The sequence below is a fragment of the Hemicordylus capensis genome, chromosome 4 (assembly GCF_027244095.1).
Source record: "Hemicordylus capensis ecotype Gifberg chromosome 4, rHemCap1.1.pri, whole genome shotgun sequence".
Taxonomy (NCBI): Eukaryota; Metazoa; Chordata; class Lepidosauria; order Squamata; family Cordylidae; genus Hemicordylus; species Hemicordylus capensis.
Window position 1 is genome coordinate 115590809 of NC_069660.1, and position 16890 is coordinate 115607698.

General features: G+C 42.4%; 2 long non-coding RNA genes across 5 annotated transcripts in view; one reads left to right on the forward strand and one right to left on the reverse strand.

The window, feature by feature from the left end:
- LOC128352897 (uncharacterized) overlaps positions 1-16890 on the forward strand; it is a 244597-nt gene that overhangs the window by 148381 nt on the left and 79326 nt on the right. Inside the window, exon 2 of the long non-coding RNA XR_008320690.1 lies at positions 3078-3137. This is a non-coding gene — a long non-coding RNA (uncharacterized LOC128352897). The remainder of the gene's footprint in view (positions 1-3077; positions 3138-16890) is intronic.
- LOC128352895 (uncharacterized) overlaps positions 1-16890 on the reverse strand; it is a 72828-nt gene that overhangs the window by 7230 nt on the left and 48708 nt on the right. The gene's annotated exons all lie outside the window — the stretch shown is intronic.

The window sequence follows — 16890 nt, forward strand, 5'->3', positions numbered from 1 at the left end:
GACTGGCCCAGAGTCACCCAGCTAGTTTCATGGCTGAATGGGGATTTGAACTCGGGTCTCTCCAGTCCTAGTCCAGCACTCTAATCACTACACCACGCTGGCTCTTCAGATATTGCCAAATATGCCACAATGGCCAAATATTCAAATATTGCATTTGCTTCTACTTTCACATATTAGGCTTTCTGATCTTCTCTTGTTTTTCTCTGTGAGTTCCTGTGAGCTCCTTTGTGCATCTGTGAAAGCCGGATGCACATCATCACCACACTTGCTGAAAGAGGCATCACAGCACAGGTTTGGGCTATGGGCTGCGTCTGGGGGGGTGAGCAGCAGTGCCGGCAGCCGTGCCAGGCAGGTAAGACCCTTTAACCTATCTCACCATCCCTGGCCTTCCCTTAAAGCTTCCCAGGAGCCCCACCCATTTATTGTAAAGGGGGATCCTTACTGGATTCCCTTTTACAAGTTTAGCTGCTCAAACCCCCAAACCAGTTCGGTTAAGCGGACCAGCTGGCTGGTTCTACCAAACTGGTCCAGCAACATGCAGTTCAGTTCAAATTTGATCCGAATTTGAACTGGATCATAAGTTTTGGGTTTTGCACACCCCTAAAACACACAGCCCTTGTTATGAGGAAAGGGAATGGAGAAGTGGGAAATTATGGCAGAGTTATTTATTTATATTTATTCCACCCAAAACGGCTCACAAAAGCAAACACAAAACCAAACAATCAACATTTGAAAAGCAAACAGATTAAAACATTTTAAAGAAAGACAAATATCTACCAAAAAACTCCCACTCCTATTCCAATCCAAAGTACAGGAAAATAAAACAGTTTTAACAGATTGTGGACGCATTGCTAGCCAATCAGGTTTTCTGGGGAAGAGAGTTCCTATGTCTGGGTGCTACACCTGAAAAAGCCCTATCTCACATCCCAACCAACTACACCTCTAACACTGGCAGGATACAGAATAGTGCCTCTGGTGATGTAGATGGGCATCATGTGATAGAAGGCTGTCCATTAAATACCCTGATCTCAAACCATTTAGGGCTTTAATGGCAATGAGGAATTAAAGGAAATAAAGGTAATGAGAATTTAAAATAATTAGCCTCAGAAACTAGCCAAAACTAGATCAAATAGGATTGGAGTAACATGGTCCGAAGAATGAGTTTCTGACAGAACAATAGCTTTAGCATTCTAATGGCACAGTGGGGAAATGATTTGATTAGCAGGCCAGAGGTTGCTGGTTCAAATCCTCACTTTTATGTTTCCCAGACTATTGGAAACACCTAGATCAGGCAGCAGTGATATAGGACAGATGCTGAAAGGCATCATCTTATACCGCGTGGGAGATTACAATGGTAAACCCCTCCTGAATTCTGCCAAAGACAACTACAGGGCTCTGTGGTTGCCAGGAGCAGACTCCGACTAGATGGCACACTTTACTTTACTTTACTCACTATCATTTCCAAACACTTTTCAAAGCACCCATGTGGAATGTGTTATAGTAGTCCCAACTAGATGTTTCCAAGGCATGGATGACAGTACCCTCTCCAGCAAAAGATGCAACTAGCACACCAACCAAAGCTATGCAAAGCCATTCCTGGCCAATTAGAAGCAAAGTTGGGTCCAGGAATACTCCCCAGTTGTGACCAGATCTTTAAGAGAACTTGCAAAACAGGCTGTGCTTATAAACCTGCATGCGCTGCCATATTAACCAAAAGCACCTCTGATGTCTGGATTAACTTTCCATTTGTTAGCCCACCTCCAGTCCATTAGGTTAAGGCCTCTACTGCCTCCCTGGAATCAGATGGTAAAAAAAAAATAGAATTGTCATCAGCATATTGATTCATACAAGGAAGAGCTTTTAAAGAGCTCAAAGTGTTTCATGTATGTCTAAGTAATCCTTACAAAAACCTATCAAGTAAATCAACATTATTATCCCCATATTGCATTTGGAGAATAATGATGGGAGATTTGCCTAAGCCAGGGGCAAATGGCTCACATCATCCCCAGCCAGAATGGCCAAAGGCTGAGGATGATGGAACCTGGGTCCAATCCAAGGTTGAGAACCCTGGCCTAAGCCATCAAGAAAGCCAATGATAGAGATGGCATTTGAACGGTCTGTTTCACAGCTCATTCTTTTCACCCCGTGTGTCACTAGCAAAACTAGCATATTTCATGTGATGATCACAACTACTGTCTGAAAGCTCAGTTGTGTGGCTCTCCACAAGCCCATGGTTTCATCAAGCTGGTAGCATATTACTGTATCGTTCAAAACGAATGATACATTTTGTATCATTAGCTAGTGGAGTTGTTAGTTAGAAAGTCAGTTTCACTTTCACATGTGAAACAAACTGCTTGTTTCCAAAACTCATGCAGTAGCACTGAACATGAAAGTTGAGATATGTTGTCTTGGTATAGCTCATATTTGCTTACTTGGTATAGCTCATATATAGGTGGAAGAACCAAAGCTTAATGAGCCCTTTTCCTTGCTGTGTAAGATGTGATTGTTTCTCCACCTCGCTAAGGACCTTGCCATATGTGAGTAGCAGATGCTAGGGAAAACTTTAGGAATCATCTCAGTGAAAAAAGAAATCTTTACAAGCGATTCCCTAGCACCCAGAGAAGAATGAAAGACAGACACACGTAAACTGATGGTGACAGTTTTCCAGTGACCAGTTATTTCCTCCGAGTCGTAGTAAGCAGGTTCCAACAACTGTCTCTCCAAAGAAAGGCAGAAGATTGAAAATTGATTATCTGATTAGAGGGGTATCGGCAGCATTCCACCTGCTCTCAGCCATATTACTCCACACGGCAGCCAGCCGGGTAGCCACCTTTCTTTTCTCATCTACAAAATCCTTCTGGCCCTCCTCAGTCTTGACTAATCAAAGAAGAATCGTTCTCCCATGCCCTTTCCTCAGTCAGATAAATATAGACTCAATGATTCACTCTGTCAAGGGATTTAATTGATCTTGGCTTGTTATTTTACACCATGTATATGTTTGTTCAGTTGCTGCAGTTACTGTTCCGTTTTTGTTTTATTTTTTTAAATGAGTGTTCCCTACTCTCTTATTTTTCCAGGTGTACAACTTTTAGAACATCCCAGCACCTGGTGTGGGAAACTATGGGATCTAAATTAGGGTAAGTGGTCCATAAGAGGATTTTAAGTAATATTCTTCTGTGGGAGAGCAGGTGACGTGTCCACTGAAATCTGACACCTATTTTTCTTATTGATCAAGATCAAGTATCACAAGTGCAGGAGAGATCTCTAGCTCATTGGTTGAGCCACATGTTTTGCAAAAAGAAGGTCTGATTTCAGACACTGGAATCCATTTTTTGTTGTTGTTGTACTTGGCACTTGATATTGAAATCTAGTTAAAAGCAGCACACCAGGGCTGGAAAAAGGATTTCTCCTCATATTTACAATAGTTAGTAGATATTAATGGGCTACCTGGAACATGAGTCTACTTTGCGTAAGGCAGCTTCTTATCCTTCACATGACTCTCAGTATAAAGTGTGAAAGGAAGACTCTTGTTTTGACCATGTGGGGTCACATAATAAGCACACATAGGGAACTTATGATTGGCTGTGGCTCACTGTTATGTGTCTGTTGTGCTTGACAAACATGCAACTACCTTCTTATGGCAGGTGCTGCTGAAACAACAAGTGTGCATATGGAAAACATGCCATATAACCTATAGATTGGCCCCACAGTTCTGTATTTTCATGGACTGCAAAAGTTGTCCTGACAAACCAATATGTACTCATCTTGTTTCACACATACGCGCGCATACACACACACACACACACACACACGCTTGAATTTCTGATTTTCAGACAGTTGTGCAATGGGACATAAAGGGTATATGAGCCTGCACTCGTCATTTTTCTTGATTATTTGATGCTGCTGTCCTTCCATTCATATTGGCTTTACACAGAATGAGAAGATATCCTTGCCATTCTTCTGTGGAACTCATTTTCTTCTTTCCAAGTGTGGAGGTGTATGCTTGGTTACCGATTCCTAATGACGTGATGCTAGACTACAAGGGTTATGCACCTACTTTCCACTTTTCTGAACAATGCAAAGTTACAGGATAGTGTGCTACTAGGATTCTGGCTTTCTTTGGCAGAGAGATCACTGGAGTCTTAACATGTTTTAGTATGATATTTAGTTTATTTAAAAATATATGAGTTGTATTAGATGAGGCTGAAATAGCAGAGCACTCCTACAAGTCAGCAGCAGTTTGCATGAGTTCCTAGAGAATGGCCCTGCATCCTTGAAGCTGCTTCACTGTCTGCCCAGCCTCTCCATTCTGGTGTGCCTAAGAAAGACCTGACCAGCTAGCATTCAGGGCTGCAAATTGGTTAACAATTCCCACCCACCCCCACCCACCCTGCTTACTAGAACTGAATCTGTCAAAACACTGGTGATGTGTCAAAGTGTTTTTGTTTTATTCGTATATATTTATTTAATAAATATGATGATGAGAAGCACCATATTTATTTGTAAGGCAGTACGTCTATATTGCATCTTAAGTGGTGCAGTGGGGAAATGCCTAACTAACAAGCAGAAGGTTGACAGTTGAAATCCCTGCTGCTGCTATAGGCAGCGATATAGGGAGATGCTGAAAGGCATCATCTCATACTGGTAATGAGATGGTAAACCTATCTATCTATCTATCTATCTATCTATCTATCTATCTATCTATCTATTTATTTTTATTCATCAAATTTGTACACTGCCTCAAACTTTCTTCTCTGGGCGGTTAACAATAGGTTAACATTTACCATTAGGCAATGGTAGATCCCTCCTGTATTCTACCAAAGAAACCCACAGGGCTCTGTGGGCACCCGGAGTCGATATCGACTTGATGGCACACTTTAGACCTTTACGTCTATATTAACTTTCAACCAAGAATACCAAAATGTATAGATAGAGGGATAGAGAGGGAGGAGGAGGAGGACAAAAAAAAATGCACTACACTGTAGGGCAGTTATTTGCCCATTTGTGTAATCTTTATTTTTTTAATTAATAATTAGAAAGTACCTGAGAATCTAGCCAGGACACACAGCATAAAACATGCTGTGTATATGAATTTTAAAAGTGCATGATCAAATTCTAATACTAGTGCCCTGGGACCCACATGTCCTAATCTTAATGGTGGGGGACCTCAGGCAGTGAGGATGTGGATGAACAGTTAGGAACTGAACTGGTCCACTGTGAAACAGGCCAGTTCGTAGGTTTGATCATGAAATCTAATGCATAAAGAAAGGAGTTTGATACAGCCAAATTGAGCCTGGAACATAGGAATATAGGAACATAAGAAGATGCCATATACTGAGTCAGATCATTGGTCTATCTAGCTCAATATTGTCTTCACAGACTGGCAGCGGCTTCTCCAAGGTTGCAGGCAGGAATCTCTCTTAACCCTATCTTGGAGAAGCCAGGGAGGGAACTTGAAACCTTCTGCTCTTCCCAGAGTGGCTCCATCCCCTGAGGGGAATATCTTACAGGGCTCACACTTCTAGTTTCCCATCCATATGCAACCAGGGTGGACCCTGCTTAGCTAAGGGGACAAGTCATGCTTGCTACCAGGACCGGTTTGGTGGTTCATGCTGCTATGTAAAGGGAAATTTATTTATTTATTTTATTGAAACTTCTTCTATACCACCTCCTCCAAAGACACCAGGTGGTGAACAACAGAAATACCAACAACAATCAATTAAAAAAATATATTAAAGAGCAAACGCCTGGTGAAACAGGTGTGTCTTAAGAAGGTGTGTCTTAAGAAAGGAAATCTGATAAGGAAATCTGATAATCTTTTCAAAGATTATGCTTCTTTGAAAAAAAATCTTTTTAAAAGAAGCAAAGGTGAGGACGGCGCTGGGGTGGGGGCAACAAGAGGCACTTGTAAAAGTAAATGCTACGGTGCTTACTGGCAACCGTACCGAGCAGCAGCACTCCTTCCAGCCAGCAGTCCGTGCAGCGTCGTGGCTGTGCACTCAGCTGGCCTCCATGCATGCACAGAGACCATTTGTGTGATCATGCAGAAGCCAGGTGAGTAAATGGAGCCACGCTGCTACACAGGCTGCTGGTGGGGGGCGGTGGGGAATGCTGCTGCTTGGTACCGCCACTGGTAAATCCCTTAGCATTTACTTTTACAGGTGCCTCTCATCACTGCCCCAATTCCTTTTACAAGAATTTTAAGATAATTCCCCTCTTCAAGCAAAGGGGAATCCTCACCAGATTCCCCCTTACATAGCCTCATGAACTGCCAAACCAGTTCGAGCTGGTTCAGTCGAACAGACTGGGCCAGCTGGTCAATTTGACTGAACCAGTTCGCGGTCCTGTGGTTCAGTCTGAATTTGGACCAAACCACACAAAATGGTCTGTGTACACCCCCAGCAGGTAGTGGGTGGCAAGTAGCTGATGAAGCAGGTGAGGCAGTAGGGTGTAGGGGGCATCTTGTCACCCACTGGTGCATCATCACCTGAATGCATCATCACCTCATGAAGCACACTGTTGTATATTGTCTAAATCCCTTTAGAAATGATGCATTAAAACCCCATACCAAATCTCACACATGGAGAAGGGGCAGACTTAATAGTTCTGGAAGCAAGGAGTAAAGAATGAATTTGGTATACAGAAGTGAGCCCAACAGTCTAAAACAGAAATTGGCATCCTTGGTTCACCAGCTATTGTTGAACTACAACTCCCAACAGCCTCAGCCACAATTTATTGTGGCTGGGGATGATGAGAGTTGTTGATCAACAGCAACTGGAGAGCCATGTTGCCTAGCCCTGGTCTAAAAAGACCACTGAGTAGCAGTGCAGGGTCCCCAGGGGAAAAAGAGGAGAGGAAGTAGGGCCCAAGGGGGAAGTGAAGCTGAGTTTTGAGTTCTGAGAAGCTGTAGTATTCCTTGATAGTGATGATTGGTTAAGACATTGCTCAGTGCCCATAACTGCTGCCAGAAAGCATCACTAGCAGGGGTGTTGCCAACATTGGGCACCCTGGGCACATGCCCCATGTCAATTCTTTAGTCCTCTACACCAGGGATTCTCAACGCTGGGTCCCCAGATGTTATTGGACTTCAACTCCCATAATCCCCAGCTCCAGTGGCCTTTGGTTGGGGATTATGGGAGTTGAAGTCCAATAACTTCTGGGGACCCAACGTTGAGAATCCCTGCTCTACACCATCTGATATTGGTGGATGCACTAGTGATTAATTGCTTTGAAAACAGGAAGAGATCACTGGATTCCTTTCGAGGAGAGGGTATGAAAAAGGTTTAATTATCAAAATGCAGTGTGCGAGGAGAGCTGTGGTCCTAGCAATGCTCCTGGTTAAGAATAGTATTTAAATAGCTCTTCCATATGTGCCAGTGAATGTCAGCATCAGTGAATGTCAGCACCTAGGAAAGATAATGAGGCGGGTCTCACGATCAGTGAAACCCGCTTTTGTTAAAACTGTGGGGAAAGCGGGCTAAGCCTACTCTCCCCGCAGATGAGTGTGCAGGGAGCCCTGGGCAGCCGGATCGGCCACCCATACAATGGCCAGCTCCGAGACTGAGCCAGCGGGGGCTGGGGAGCTTGGGGGCCGCGTGGCCCCTGGAAGCCCCAGTATGCCCTGCGCAAGCGCACAGGGCATACTGGGGAGACCCCTGAGCTGGGAGGCTGCTTTTAAGCCTCCCGGCCAGGGGTCTGCTCACAAGTAGCTGTGGCGCGGAGCTGCGCCATGGCTACTCACGAGCAGATAGCCCAGGTTTACGGAGCGCTTGCTCCACAAACCTGGGCTAAGGGGTGTGCTACAGGAACGGGTTAGCTGCTCCAGAACCACCGGGCTCAGCTGTGAGCCCGGTGGTTCTGATGATCACAAAAATTGGGCTAGGATTTTCCTAGCCCGATTTTTGTGATCATAAGAATAGCCCCAATGACTTGTCAAAGACTACCCATGGTTCTTGGGGGTTGAACTGGGGACAGCCTGATCAAAACTCACTCCCTGTTACTGTGCAGCACACCATCTTTCCAATATTACACCAGCTTTCATATGTACTATGTTTTATCTGTGTTAATTAATTGATGTAACACCCTAAGCATTTCTGTTTCCTTTCCATCAGTTTGAATGTTGTGGTTCCTTCCCTACAGAAGTTTAATTTTAATTTTAGAACTGAGGAAAAGAAGCAGCAAAATGTGTCATAGTGCAATTATATTTCCTTTCTTTCACTAGGTCTGCAGAAAATATGAAATGTACTTTGAAATTTTTTACACACGCCATCAATCAGAGATTTCCCTAAACTTATAAATTATGAATTCTGCAAACCAGTTTGGGAGGAAGAGCTCTTCCAATGATCAGCTTTTCCACCTTCCCAGACCTTCAGCATATTTTTTTTTGTCTGTTCTTGTGGTCTGTGGAGAGCCACTGTCATATGCAATTATGCTTGCCGATAAAACAAGATACAATAATAAAACCCGATGGCACTGCCACAGAGTTAAAACATATGATAACTTCTTATTTTAGTAGATCAGCAGGGTGGCCCATTGCAATGAGCTCCTCTCCCACAGCTTTGATTCTTTTGGACGTTGAGACAACAAAGACAGAAGAAAACAAGGAGGTTTAGAAAGCAAGGCTGCTTATCATGTAGCTGGGGTAAATATTAAAGCAGTAAGATCATCAGCAAGCATGATGGAGCCTTACCTGGATTTCACATCAAGCTCTTTGTCTCACATAAAGATTTACTTCATGTAAACAATGTACAGACTGCTCAAGGGATGCTTACCCATATAAAGTTATGAATTCAGGACTTGAAAGGATGGTTGTGCAACTCCCAAAGTAACAGCCAGCTTTACTTCTGAACATTGCTTATCTCTGCCCTATGCTAAGTCCTGATCCTGCACTTGTTTGCTCATGTATTTTCACTTGCGGCAGTAAACAGTGAATAGTTCTATTGATTTCTGTGGGAATACTTGGAAGCAGAGCCATAGGCCCAGGTGCGGCATGACTTTGGGCTGCTTATTTCATATATGATAGCCATGAACATTATATTCATGAACATGTGTGAGCCAGAAATCTCTTATGCCTAAGCTGCAGCAATGTTCACAATACCTGAAGCATCAACAGATAGGATGACAATATTCAAAGAATGATTGTAAGAGGAAATATCCATAGATGAAGTGTCCCTTGCTTGTGCATGACAAGCTGAGTCAGCAAATGTCCCTCTTTTATACAGCTGATTGCCTCTAGCCTTTTGCACATGTTTACCTGTTAGAAGGTCTGAACAACATGTGACCCATGGAGCAAAACAGATCATGTATGGCAGTCTACCAGGACTTTAATACATCTCGTGTTTTTGCTGCTTACCTAGGACTGAAAAAATAGTAGATGAATTGTTAAGCACATAGCAGCCCACTTTATTTTGTTGTGCAGACCGGTCTTGTAGTTTAAATTGAGGCTGTTCTCACAAACAGGACTGTGTTTGGCTGCTTGTAAGATCTGCCGGGATCTGTGACTCTAAACCCAGCACCAAAGCCCAACTCATAGCCAAGGTTAACCACACTCTTAACCAGCTCCCAGGATAATGTGTCAGCGCAGGCTACTTGCAGCTTTCACTGGCACAGAAATGGGCACCTAGAGATCCTGTCCCCTGGGGGAATTGCCCAGTACACCGTGCTTGGCTATGGAATACTGTGGAATACCCAGAGGCTGGGATATGCCCTACTGCGTGCTGCACAGAGCAGTGGGAATTGTGTGGGAGCGCAGAGCACACTCCCATCGAGGTCAGGATGCTCGTCTGGAGGGAAGACAAGTTTCATGAATCCTTCCCCTGCCTGCCCACCCACTAGGTCATGTGAATGGCCCCAAAGTGTATCTTTCATATAACTAAATGATGCATGTGAGTGATGCCCAAAGTAATATGTACGTTGACATATATCAGGGTTTCTCAGACTTGAGTCCCCAGATGTTGTTGGACTACAATCCCCATCATCCCCAGTCACAATGGCTGAAGGCCATTTTGAGAACACTTGACATAAAGTATATTCATATTCACATACAACAATTGAGATGATATCAGTATCAAGAGGGATAACTCATATGAATCAGCCATCACAGGTTTCATACCTCAGAAAGCTAAGAACATTCATGTCACCTGGCATAAACTCAAACAAAATGTTATTTATGGAAGAAACTTAAGTTCACATACTCAACTGTAGATCTATGTAAGCATGTAAAACAGATGGACATGTAAGATGTCCATTTAAAATTCTCTAGGGTCTTTAGTGACTTTGAACCTAAACTCACACTATGAGCCATGTTGACATGCCAATTTATTATAACTCTGTGTGTGTGTGTGTGTGTGTGTGTGTGTGTGTGTCTGTGTAGTCTATATAAAAAGACAGAGTGAAGAATACCAACAATTTGAAACAATCATTCTGCAGAAAAAGGCAAATAGACTCTGGAATCTTCCTACAAGATCTCACTCAGCTGCATTTTTAAATGGACGCAGCTGGATTTTTATGGCTGATTAAGATTTCTGTTAAACAACAGACTACTTTAGTTTTGCTTCAACTTAAACAAAATGGTAACATAAATTTATCAATGGCCAGAACAGGTGGCTCCCAAACTGCATCGTTCCGCCACCAAGGCAAATTCAGTGCTGTACAGGCAGAGTATTCTGTAGTTTTCAGGAAGTAATTCTAGACAGCCAAGCAAGAAGCACTTTGGGTACTTTCCCATATATTGCATTGCTTCCTGGCCAAGGCCTGAGCTAAGGTTGTCACTAAACTAGTCCTCTGGCCCTTTCACTGGCAAATTTAATTTTTAACCAGTGGGCAATTTAGATTTCATACATATTTAAATAACTATGCAATGGACAGCAGCTATACTCAATACCCTACCCCCTTCATTTTCCAGCTAGTAATCCCAGTGGGGAAATAGTAATCCCAGTGGGGAAATCTAACAAGCAGAAGGTTACCAGTTCAAATCCCTGCTGGTACCATATCGGGCAGCAGCGATATAGGAAGATACTGAAAGGCATAATCTCATACTGCATGGGAGGAGGTAATGGCAAAACCCTCCTGTTTTCTACCAAAGAAAACCACAGGGCTCTGTGGGTGCCAGGAGTTGAAATAGACTCAACAGCACACTTTACCATTAATCCTAGACTTCAGAAGACCAGAAATCACTAATAAATGGCATAATACATGCTGGGAACATGCTTGCATAGGGCATCCTGGAACTTCCGGGAGCCACACGGCCCAATCCCCGCAGCCCCCACCGGCTCCATGACTGAGCTGGCAGTTGTGTGGGCGGCTGATCCGGCTGCCCAAGGCTGCCTTTTGATCATCTGAAGTGAGAGCAGGATAAGCCTGCTCTCTGCACAGACCTGGAAAAAGCTCTTCTTGCTGATCGTGAGAAGAGCTTCAGTGTATTGCTGATTGTGAGCAGAGAATGTGATACAAAACTGACATTTTCAGAACAGCCTTGTGTTTGTATGTTCTGCCAGACATACAAACAAGGGCGTAGCTATAATTGAGTGAAAGGGTTCAAAGAACACGGGCCCTTAGCTCCTGTGGGCCCTCCAGGTCCAGCCCTCCAAATTTCTTCATTATCTTTCTTACTCTGGGGGGCCACTAGAGAGAGGAATGAACATGGGCCCCCTCTTCCCTAGCTACGCCCCTGCATACAAAAATGCAGTGTGTGTGTGTGTGTGTGTGTGAGAGAGAGAGAGAGAGAGAGAGAGAGAGAGAGAGAGAGAGAGAGAGAGAGAGAGATTGCTGCTCTGCATACAGTGAAAAGAAAAAAAATCCAGTTTTCACAACTGATTGTTCTAGAATAACATGGCCAAATTTATTTCAGCTTTGATTTATTTAACCCTTGAGGAATGAATTGAAGGTGAAAGTGAGTTGAAAGTATCAGGGCTCTTATAGGATTGCTGTTCTTGGCTTGCCCCTCTTTCTTCCCATAATGAAAATGGGCGGGATTCACAACTGCAGAGAAACTTATTAACTTGTTAATGACCCCAGAGAGTCAGAAAAGTTGCATAACTGAAGTATCCAAGAGTTGCTTGTTCCTGTATTCAGAACTTCTTATCTCAGATTAAAGCAATGGCAGGTTGTGTGTGTGGGGGGAGTGATTGTTGCTAATCCCCTTTCCCTCTGACATGCTTTGCACCACCCAAAAGTATGTTCCTGAGGACATTGTGACACACATTGCACATTGCTGCATGCATGCCTTGCTAATCTGATGATGGCCATTGGCAGTAGAGCCTTGAAATGCTGTGTGTGTGAGAGAGAGAGGGTGGGGGGGGGGAGAGAGAGAGAGAGAGAGACTTGCATATAGATTCCAAACCCTTTCATTTACATGCAGTAAAGCAGAACTGTTTCATAATTCTTGTGGCCCAATTAAACATGCCTAAGTTTAAATGGTTCTTTACCAATGCCATCAGCAAAAAGCATGCTTATGTGCCCCTTTTGAGATTCACAAAGGCTATCAATGCCTAATATGGTGGTATGTTAAGCCCTCTGTAATTAAAAGTTCCCCAGTAGTAATGTGTGAATGGCATAGTACCAGTTTGGAAAGGTTAATTAATTTGCTTCACATTGCTGCTCGCTCAAGAAGAACTTGTTTTGCTGGACCAATCCCAAGTTCTATTTGACCATCCTTTCCCCAATATCAGTTAGGCAGATGTCTTTGGGCACTCACAAGGACAGGAAAGTGATGGTCATTCCCTATTGCTTGAATGCTGAGAAATAAAAGGCAATAGGAGAGATACTATTTCTGAATATGGAGATACAATATGGCCAAACAGCCATTTGACAGGTCTTTTCAAGTCAATTCTTGAACCATCATCATTGCATTGAGTTGCTTCTCTGACAGTTTCCAAGATAAGCATTTTAGAAATATTTCTCCCAGCTATTGAGACCACTGGGAAGCTCCACATGCTGTCCTGTATTGGTGTCTTGAGTCTTTAACAGATGTACAGTTTTCCAGATAAGAATGAGAGGAAGTTTTTAACAGCATCTAAATGCAATGGCAGAACAACAGTATTGCTTCATTTATGTAGTGATGATTTCAAGGCGTTTACACTTAAAAGGCACAATAAAGAGGTGTCAGAACAATCACAAGGCTGCAGATTTTTTAAAAGTGCAGCAAAGACATTTTATGCCATGCAAGACAAGTTACTGGCAAAGGTCTGTGTTTTATCGCAGCCTATGCTAATTCTCATTGCTTTATACTGATTGCTCATTTGCCTTCAGGGGGTAAAAGAAGGAGGGAGAAAATGAAATCAAAACAGTGATGACTAGTTAAAACTCCACAGGTGTGATAAAGCTGCTCTTCTGATTTTAAATTTCATCAGTTAATAATAATAATAATAATAATAATAATAATACCAGTCAATAACACCAGTCTGACTGTGTAAATAAATCATCATCATCATCATCATCATCATCCTTGGGAAGGACTCGATGGAAGGTCCTTGGGAAGGAAGGTCCTTGGGAAGGACTCGATGTCTGGATAAAACAAACCAGTCAATAACACCTGTCTGACTGTGTAAATTAATAATAATAATAATAATAATAATGACAAACATCTGCCACACAATACACCAGATATAACTGTAGTCAAGAAGAAAGAAAACCAAGTTAAAATAATCAACATAGAAATACCAGGGGATAGCAGAATAGAAGAAAAAGAAATAGAAGAAATCACCAAATACAAAGATCTACAAATTGAAATTGAAATACCAAAATAATCCCAGTGGTAATTGGCGCCCTGGGTGCAGTTCCAAAAGACCTTGAAGAGCTCCTCAACAACATAGGGGCCACAGAAATCACCATCAGCCAATTACAAAAAGCAGCTTTACTGGGAACAGCCTATATTCTGCGACGATATCTATAACAACAGCAACAACATTGACAATAAAATTCAGCCATCCTAGGTCCTTGGGAAGGACTAGATGTCTGGATAAAACAAACCAGTCAATAATACCTGTCTGACTGTGTAAACAAAAATAATAATATAAATAATATAACTGAACTGGAATCAGATTCAGGCTACAAGATCTTTGATTTCCATGAATAGTCAGAAAAATAGAGGATTTCTTCTTTCCAACTCCAAGAGATATTTTCCATTCTTTTAAGAATGCCAGGACAGAAAATTGGACCACAAATATAGCTTTTCCTGCCCCAGTGTCACAATTGTTTGCCATCCTCTCCCTCTAGCTATACGCCATAGCACAAAGTACATTTCCTATCTGTGCCCTACATCTGAGGTATCCAAAGCAGACTCACTTTTAAAATAAATGCATTCATACAAAAAGATAGACATGTGTACAGATAGCTGTGTATATGTACAACCTAGTGTCTCAATAGGGCTTATGTCATGTCCATATTCCAGAGGTGCATTATTTTCCAAGTGTAGAATTTAAGCACTTTAGATGCCTAAATTCTAAGTAAGCCTGCCTTGGCTATCTCAAATGCAGGGTACAGCTAGGAAATGCACTACCGTACATACATTAAACTACTAATGCATATATATGAACTAATGTACATATACAGATAGGACCAGTTATTCTCCCCCTGCTAAATATAGAGAAACAGCACTTTTAAAAACGTGCCTCTTTGCTAAGTTAGTAGGGGACTACTAGAACTTTGAGTACATCCCTTTGTATGGAATGGAAGACCCTACAAAGCATACATTGGCCTCATACCAGTGCTTCATATCAGGAGCTGTTCAGAAAGGAGAAAATACTGGCTAACAGGAAATGGAAATGATTTGCACTTCCGGCTGCCTCACCTATCTCCTTCTCAAAAGTCCCATCCATTGTGCAAAGTGGCAATTGCTTATGTTCAATTTCAAATAAACTTTGAAACTCAGGTGTTTAGGGGAAGTCTTTGTAAACCTTGTTACAATAAAGAATAGGCTCAAATAAATGATTCATTAATCGCTCTGAATATCAGAGACAACGCAACTAAAGTGAATAATGAAGAACCACAATAGTCCACTTTTAGTGTTAAAATCGTTCCAGCGTGCTAATTGCAAGGGCTCACCCACCGTCAGATATTCATGTGTAGAGGATCATGCCAGCTAAGTTATTTCTAGTTCCTTCTAATCCTATGACTTAGATTAGCAGAGAATGCTTTCATCCAGTCATGACCAATGAGGAGATACAACAGGGGAGAATCACTGGCAGCTCTTGAAGTAGGGTGTGGCAAGATCAGGACCATGCAAGTGTGTGGCTGCTAACTGGTCATGAGCACCCCACATGGGCTGCTGACATAATTGGCAGTGGCCCATGCACACATTCTACCACCTCACCAGGCACCACTTCAGGTGGGTATCACATGATTAAGTGCTGCTTCATGTCACATCACAAAATCCCTGCGTGAAAAAAGTGAACGTTCTCTCTTGTGTGAGTTGGGATTTCTTTATGTGGGGGTATTCAAACAGGTCACTCCTTACTTGTAGTCCATAGTGAAACCGTCCAGTTAATATACCACATGGCAGTTGTAAACATGTGGTTCAGCAATGATACCCAGCCTGCACTCACTGGATCCTGTGTCCTTTGGGGATTTATTCCATTTCCCCTATCTCTTCCTTTGTTACATGTAGCATCCTTTGTCCTCTGTGTATGTCATGTGTGTAGTAGAAGCATAAAATTCCAAGAAGGTACCCCTCACTCACCGCCCCAATATTGGTAAAGCTGCATTACCTCAGGAATCGGCAGATGATGCTTTCCTTATTACTGCACCTCTACTGCTTGAATCACCTGTTGAATTTCTGCTTGGCATTCAGTCATTAAAGAGAGAGAACTTGCCAGAAACAAGGCATAGGGACACCGCACTGTGAGGGCCATGAATGCTGTAGACAGCCACAGAAGTTTGGGACCATTGCTTTCCCTTCATTCCTTCTCATGTGGCTGATAGTGAGCCATAGCAGACACTAGGAAAGCATATTCTTATGTTGACAGAAACCACTACGGTATCCAAACTGTAATGTACAAACAAAGCCCATGTGATTTGGCAATTATTATTATTACTCCTAATCCATACACTCTTTTCCATTGTGACTTGCTCCATTCATGAATGCTAAAGAGGAAAATCCAAAGCAGCCTGCCTATCTTTAAAAATCAACAGCAAGCAACTGATTAACCAAGAATACCTGCCTTGTAGTTAGCGAAGTCCTGTTAAAAAGAACAATAGGCTGTGATTGTGAGCATGATTATCTGCGAGTGTTGCTTCTTAGCAGCTGCAAATGTGAAATGTCTAGCAGCAACAAGGAAATAGCAGCATTTAGGACTGTTGTACCACAGTTGTGAAAATCAAGTGTCCCTAATGCTGGTGAATGTAGGATTGCATTATTCTGAAAAGGAAAGTGTAACAATACAACTTTTTTAAAATATGGAAAACAAAAAGATTTATTTGGTCATTGATAGATAATAAAAACCATCCAAAAGTTAGTCTAGCAAAAAGAAGGATCTGTGGGGATAAAAGTATAACATTTGCAGGACAATATTTAGATCTTTACAACTTGTACTGATTTCTCAGCTGAACTTGATAATGTATTTAATATACATTATTGCACCTCTGACTGAAATAAATGTTCGTGATTTTGGTTGAATCTGAACCAGTGTTATTTGCAGCATGAACACTTTAAGGAACAAGCTACTTTAAGCTTCTTGCCAATGATTTCAGAGCCAGGTCATCCCACCGCAACGACTGGAAATTTCATAGAGTTGCTGGAAACCTGAGGATGTGGGCCAATGACTTATCAATAGTGAGTGCTGAAGGCAATACCATCCAAAGCCATTACCTTTTCTTGAATCTTGGGTGCTGTTGTATTTTTCCTGACACAAACAGACAGGTATTCAGCTCCATTAATCACTTGACTATGTTAAC